This window comes from Sus scrofa, chromosome 8, assembly GCF_000003025.6.
Source record: "Sus scrofa isolate TJ Tabasco breed Duroc chromosome 8, Sscrofa11.1, whole genome shotgun sequence".
NCBI classification, from domain to species: Eukaryota; Metazoa; Chordata; class Mammalia; order Artiodactyla; family Suidae; genus Sus; species Sus scrofa.
The window spans coordinates 74112950-74120721 of NC_010450.4; the positions used below are offsets into that span (position 1 = coordinate 74112950).

The 7772-nt window shown below is 41.7% G+C and overlaps 1 pseudogene; it reads left to right on the top strand.

The window, feature by feature from the left end:
• On the top strand, nt 6298–6687 carry LOC100515153 (annotated as a pseudogene).

A 7772-nucleotide genomic window follows, 5' to 3' on the forward strand; every position in this document is an offset into this window, starting at 1 on the left:
GAGATGACCCAACTAGTATTGATGAAGATGCAGATTCAATCCCTGGCCTCACTCAGTGGGTTAAGGATCCAGCGTTGCCATGAGCTGTGGTGTAGGTCGAAGACGTGCCTCAGATCCAACATTGCTGTGCCTGTGATGTAGGCTGGTAGCTGCAGCTCTGATTCGACCCCTAGCCTGGGAACTCCATATGCTCCAGGTGCAGCCCTAAAAAGAAAAAAAAAAAAAGAAAAAAAAAGCCTAAATAAACATTTCTCCAAAGACAGATAGATGACCAAAAAGCACATGAAAAGATGTTTAACATCACTAATTAATTGAGAAACGCAAATCCAAACTCTTATGAGGTGTCAGCTCATATCATTTAGAATAGTCATTATCAAAAAGTTTACAAAGAATAAATGCTGGAGAGAATGTGGAGAAAAAGGAACCCTTCTACAATGCTGGTAGGAAAGTAAATTGGTGCAACTGCTATGGATGACAATATGAGGTTTCCTTAAAAAACTCAAATAAAGTTGCCATATGATCCAGGAATCCCACTCCTGGGCGTATGTCCAAAGAAAACCAAAATTCAAAAACACACATGTACCTCGATGTTCTTTGCAGCACTATTTACAACAGCCAAGACGTGGAAACAACTTATCCATTGACAAATGAATGGATAAAGAAAATGTGGTATACAATGGAATACTACTCAGCCATAAAAATACTTAATAATGCCATTTGCAGCAACATGGAAGGACAGAGTTTATCATACAAAGTGAAGTAAGTCAAAGACAAATGTATGGAGTTTAATAAAGAATGATACAAAAGCAGTTCCCGTCGTGGCTCAATGGTTAACAAATCTGGCTAGGAACCATGAGGTTGTGGGTTCGATCTCTGGCCTTGCTCAGTGGGTTAAGGATCTGGTGTTGCCAGAGCTGTGGTGTAGGTTGCAGACGCAGCTTGGATCCCGAGTTGCTATGGCTCTGGCATAGGCCAGTGGCTACAGCTCCGATTATACCCCTAGCCTGGGATCCTCCATATGCAGCAAGAGAGGCCCTAGAAAAGGCCGGGGGAAAAAAAAAAGAAAAAAGAAAAAAAAAAAAAGAATGATACAAAAGAACTTATTCACAAAACAGAAACATACTCAAAGATTTGGAAGCAAAGGTTATGGTTACCCAAAGGGAAATTTTGGGGATAAATTGGGAGGTTGGGAGTGGCATGTACACATTACTATGTACAAATTCAATAAATAACAAGGACCTACTGTATAGCACAGGGAAATCTACTCAGTCTTCTGGGATGGCCTATGTGGGAAAAGAATCTGAAAAAGAATGGGCATATGTATATGTACAACTGATTCACTTTGCTGGAGCTAACACAATGTTATAAGTCAACCGTGCTCCAAAAAAGTTTTTTTTTCCAATAAAATTTATTTTAACCAAAAGGAAACCCCCCAAAGGAAGCAGGTGCTAAGCCTGGAGGAAGCATAGATGCGCATCCATTAGACAACATGAGAATTTCTGTGCAGTGCTTGTACAATCTCAAGTCTCTGGAACTTGGCCACAAACCAACTGTCATCCATCCTTCTGATTTTGGACAAATAAAGCTAAACACGGCATCGCTATGATCAACAAGTCCCATTTACCAGAATGACTGTGTTTGTAGGCACTTAAGGAGAGTGCATGTTGAAGGAACTCAGCAGAGGTTATTGTCAAAAGAAACAAACCAATGAATGAGGCAAAGCAAAAACTCTAGAAGAGGTTAAGACGCATCATTCATGGGAATAATTTTGCCTCTCAACCAGAAAAACACAAAAGAGTTCAAGTAGACTGAAAGTAAAAATGCTTCATGATGTTACCCAAGGTGGCAGAGATAAATTGTCAACAACTCAAAAAGAACATTGGTGCCTGAGAGTTCCTGTCACGGCTCAGCAGTAACAAACACAACTAGTATGCATGAGGATATGGGTTAGATCCCTGGCCTCAATCAGTGGGTTAAGGATCTGACATTGCCATGAGCTGCGGTGTAGGTCACAGAGGCAGCTCGGATCCCGCGTTGCTGTGGTTGTGGTGAAGGGAGGCAGCTGTAGCTCTGATTTGACCCCTAGCCTAGAAACCTCCATATGCCACAGGCATGACCCTAAAAAGCAAAAAAATCTTTAAAAAAAATTGGTGCCTTATTTTAAGGGTACTGCTGAGGATATCGCTATCTAATACATGTCGGATGACATAACTCTTTTGTAAACTATGAAAGTAGGAAACATAAAGAAGGTAAAGCCTAGAAGCCTCTTTGGACATCCCCAAATAGATGTTATACAAATAGCCCAAGCAATGAGCTATGATTGTGTTTCAGTTAATATTTCCTTATTCTTAGGGTGAATCAAGGGCTTTCCTAGCCAGAGAGCTATGGTCCTACAGGTGTAAGGGTGGTAATACTCCTCCTCTTTCTATGAAGAAGAAGAAAAAGAAGAAGAAATGGAGTTCCCATTGTGGCTCAGTGGAAACGAATCCGACTAGGAACTATGAGGTTGCGGGTTCGATCCCTGGCCTTGCTCAGTGGGTTAAGGATCTGGCATTGCCATGACCTGTGGTGTAGGTCGCAGACAAGGCTCAGATCCTGCATTGCTGTGGCTGTGGTGTCGGCCAGAAGCTGTTCCAATTGGACCCCTAGCTTGGGAAAATCCATGAGTGAAGGTGTGACCCTAAAAAAGCAATAATAATAATAATAATAATAATAAATAATACTTAATAAATAATAATAAATTAATAATAATAATAATTAATAATAATTATTATATTATACTTATTATTTATTATTATTGCTTGATTTTATTTTCCTGATTAGAATGTGGGGAAGGTCAGGAAATTCAGTTTTCTCTCCAGTGACTTGGGCACACATTTCACTGGTATTGCTATAAGATAACTATGTAAATATTCACCTTTTATTCAGAAAATCCATTGTCCTTGTCATTCAAAACCATCAGGAAAAGTAAAGAGAACCAATGGAATCCTAAAACTGTTATGAGCAAAGCTCTCAGTAATCCTTGAAGTTTCAAGGCCTAAAGTATGAGCATTTAGACTTAGTGGGAACAGAATCAAGTCCCTCCAGAGCCCAAAAGTTATCTCCTCTCAAGTTGACACATGTCATTCCATGTGTTTGGGAGTTTCATCTCCAATGTCACATTTTATCTTTTGCAAATTGACATGATTAAAAAATACAAGGGGCTCATATCCAGCTTTATCATCAATAGATTTAAGCTCCATCATCAGAACCTACACAGCCCTTGCACGATCTGAATGAAGCCTGAAAAGCTGGTCTTCCGGGAAAGATGTCAGAGGACTCTGCCCTTGAACCATGATGGAAAGAAAGAACGCTGTCTTGTACTGTTAACAGCTCAAGTGGCAGCAAAACTCCAACATGGTCATTAGATTCATGTATTTTTTTTTTTTTTTTTTTTTGTCGTTTTGCCATTTCTTGGGCCACTCCTGTGGCATATAGAGGTTCCCGGGCTAAGGGGTCCAATCGGAGCTGAAACCACTGGCCTACACCAGAGCCACAGCAGCGCGGGATCCGAGCCACGTCTGCAACCTACACCACAGCTCATGGCAACGCTGGATCTTTAACCCAGTGAGCAAAGCCAGGGATCGAACCCGCAACCTCATGGTTCCTAGTTGGATTCGTTAACCACTGAGCCACAACAGGAACTCCCAGATTCATGTATCTTAATTAGTAAGACTACCCATTTCCTCTTGAGCACTGGATTTTTATGCCATTTGGAGGCCTGAAATTACAGCTACAGAGGGTAAACCCTGTCCCACCAAGGGTCTGATGAAGCTGATTGCTGCAGACGCGACTGTTTCTGTCTAAGGCAATGGACATGCTTTTCTGATTCAGTGACATAGGGTGTTTTGGCTTCTAATCTTGCTTATACTTTGACACACTCTGTTGACTGAAAAAAAGTTTTTCAACACTCTCCATTATTTACATTCTATTGTTTTTTTTTTTTTTTCTCCCGAAGGTATTCCCCTGCCCCTTAAGGAAAAAACAAACTTTCTCTAGTATCTCTTAGCGACTGTGATCGTTCATTTTATGTTTCAATTTGACTGGACCAGGGGACACCCAGGCATCTGGTAAAACATAATTTTTTGGCATATTGTTTGTGATGGTGTTTCTGGCTGAGATTAGCCTTTAAATGGGTGGGCTCAGTGAAACAAATTATCCTCCATGATGTAGGCAGGCACCATTCAAATGCTAAGGGCCTGACTAGACACAAAGGTGGAGGAGCGAGGTGTTTGCCCCTTTTTCCTGCCTCATCCCTGCTGAGCTGGGACCTCTCCTCTCTTCTCTGGTTGCTGAAACTTGGCTTCTGTCTGCCGTCGCCTGACAGAAATGCAGAGATGGAGTTTTGGGTGAAGGAGAAAAAATAGCTTTATTGCTTTGCCAGGCAAAGAGGGCCACAGCAGGCTAATGCCTTAAAGACTATGCCCCTCTTGGATGGGATGAGGAAGTGGTTTTATACTTTGGGGAGTGGGAAAAGGGTCTATAAGGATCAATTGCCTTGTCTTTCAAAGCTGGTGTTTAGTGGCCCCAGGACTGGTTCCGCTGGTCCTCCTTCCTCCTGGAATGAAAAACACTTCAACAAGTAGTTCTTCCTTTTGTTGGGGGTTTCTGTTCTGAAGAAGGGCTCAAAGGTATTGTTATGTATATTCCTTTAGGAGGAACCAGACCCTGCCCCAAGGCTGCACTATTGTCTCTCTCTTTTTTTTTTTTTTAATTTTTAGTGATTTTTATTTTTTCCATTATAGCTGGTTTACAGTGTTCTGTCAATTCTCTACTGTACAGCAAGTTGACCCAGTCACACATACACATATACATTCTTTTTTTTTTTTTTCTTTTTATCATGGAGTTTTTTTTTTTTTTAATGGAGCATATCACAGAGTACGAAAACAACTAACATTTACCAAACACTATTTTCATATTTAGAAAATGTCTTTGAACAGGAAATGACAATTGTGGCCAAGTTAACTGTGACTTGCTTCCAGTATATTTTCAGCAGCATTATTTTCAGAATAACCAAATCTTCACATTGACTATATCACTTTTCTTCAAAAACAAATATTGAAAACAAAGACAAAAATCTATTATGCATTGCTTATAAAACAAAGTTGAATTTTTTAACATTTTATTCAGAGTTACAGTTTTTTTCCCAGCACCTATTCCATTTCTACAGACCCAGTGATTTTCTTCATTGAGTCACATATACATTCTTTTTCTCACATTATCCTCCATCATGCTCCATTACAAGTGACTAGATAGAGTTCCCTGTGCTATATAGAAGGATCTCATTGCCCATCCTGCACTAAGTTCTCTTGATTGCTCCTCCCTGGTCTCTGCATCCCCTGATTAGTAACTGCCCCTTGGAACACAGGGAAGTTCATGGAGGCTGCGACTTATTCCCTATAAACAAGAACCAGAGGACACAGAAAGGCTTGTATGTCCCGGAGCCCCTACAGGACACTAGCTCCTACCTTCAGGCTGAGATTTACACCATGGGCTCCCTGGTTCTCAGACCTTCAGACTGGGACTGAATTACACCACTGGCTTTCCTGGCTCTGCAGCTCACATGTCATGGGGCTTCTCAGCCTCCATAACCGCACCATCCAATTCACCATAATAAATCTCCTTTCATTTCCTATTGGCGCTATTTCTCTGGAGAAGCCTGACTAATGCGGCTACAATTCTGAATTTAATTCACTGCTAGATTTGTCTTCCTCTAATTGATTCTGCTGATGGAAAAATGTAATAGTTATTCCTTTTAACATTTCGGAAGGTAGATTGCAATCTTATAGGCCTCTTTTGGTCCTTAAATTTCTGTAATATAATGCATTCTAAGCTTCAGCCTTGTAAAAACTGGACCTCAACTCCACATTGACAAAATACTTTTTACTCAGGTCATAACAACCCTGTCAACAAAACCTAGCACACCAGGAATGGGAACTAATATTGGGGCTATTACAGCTATAACCACGTACGTTCTCTTCAGAGACTTTTCGGCCAAAAAAATCTGCTTACTTTAATGGAACAATGAATAAGCATCTTGCATATTCCCAGTGGTATCTGTGCCCCTTAAGGTACTTCTTATGAAAATACCTTCTGCTCTGGAAGCCCCACAAACAAGGTTAAATGTATTTTCCAGTCACAAATAATCACATAGCTATTGATCTCCACTTAGCCAAGGGAAAATTGACATTATAAGAACTACTTCTACTCTTCCTCAGTGCTGCCTACGGAGGTGGCAGCCATCTCCCTCCTGGCATCATGGCCTCTTTCAGACCCCTCATGAAGCCCCAGATCATCAAAAAGAGGACCAAGAAGCTCATCCGGCACCAGTCAGACTAACATATCAAAATTAAGTGGAACTGGCAGAAACCCAGAGGCATTGACCACAGGGTGAGTAGCAGGTGCAAGGGCCAGCTCTTAATGCCCAACACTGGTTATGGGAGCAACCAGAAAATAAAGCCAGTGCTGCCCAGTGGCTTCCGGAAGTTTCTGGTACACAGTGTAAAGGAGCTTGAAGTGCTGCTGATGTGCAACAAATCGTACTGTGCTGCGATTGCTCACAATGTCTCTTTCAAGAATCGCAAAGCTGTTGTGAAGAGAGTGGCCCAGCTGGCCATCAGGGTCACCAATCCCAACACAAAGGAATAGAAGGATTTCCTGTTGTGGCTCAGTGCATTAAGAACCCAACGAGTATCTATGAGAATGCAGGTTCAATCCCTGGAGTCAGTGAGAATTAAGGATCTGGCATTACCACAAGCTGTGGCAGATGTGGCTCCAATACTGAGTTGAAATGAATAGCGGGCTCATGTGCACATTATATCTGTGTTAATAAGACCATGAAACTTGGCAGCGAGGGTAAAGTAATATTTCTAGCATCAGTACTATACCAAGGTAAGTATTTCAGGTAAGTGATCACATAGTTTGGGGCATCGTTCAAACCAAAACTAAAACAGGTCAGGATATTTTAATAGATCACTGCCACCTGCATCATTTGTCTCTAAAACAGCTTTCAGTGTTGGGCCTTTTAAGGGGTGAGACGAAGGATTACGGTGGAGAAGTGATGGGCTGGAAGGCAACTTGCTTGACTTAAGTACCTTTAAGGATGGGTGTCTTCTGAGCATGGACTTAGTATCAGCATTTGTTTTTTTATCCCTAGATTTTATTTTTCTAAATGTGTGTGTGTGTGTGTGTGTGTGTGTGTGTGTGTGTGTCTTTTTAGGGCCACATCCGAGGCATGTGGAAGCTCCCAGACTAGGGGTTGAATCAGCTACAGCTGCCAGCCTACACCACAGCCACAGCAATGTGGGATCCGAGCAATGTCTATGACTCACACCACGGCTTATGGCAATGCCGGATCCTTAACCCACTGAGCAAGGCCAGGGATCCAACCTGCTTCTTCATGGGTACTAGTCAGGTTCATTACTGTGAAGCCACAATGGGAACTCCTCCCTAGATTGCAAATATCTTTTCTCTGATTTCAAATAATCTGAAGGAAATGGTTTAGAGAAGCACCAATTTACCCTTCATGTTAACTTGAAATAACCCCCTCACTAGTAATGTAGTGTTTCATTTTATGTCAGTCAAGAAACTGAAATGAGGAGTTCCTGTTGTGGCTCAGTGGAAATCAATCTGACTAGCATCCATGAGGACACAGGTTCGATCCCTGGCCTCACTCAGTGGGTTAAGGATCCCGCACTGTTGTGAGCGGTGGTGTAGGTTGCAAACATGGCTCG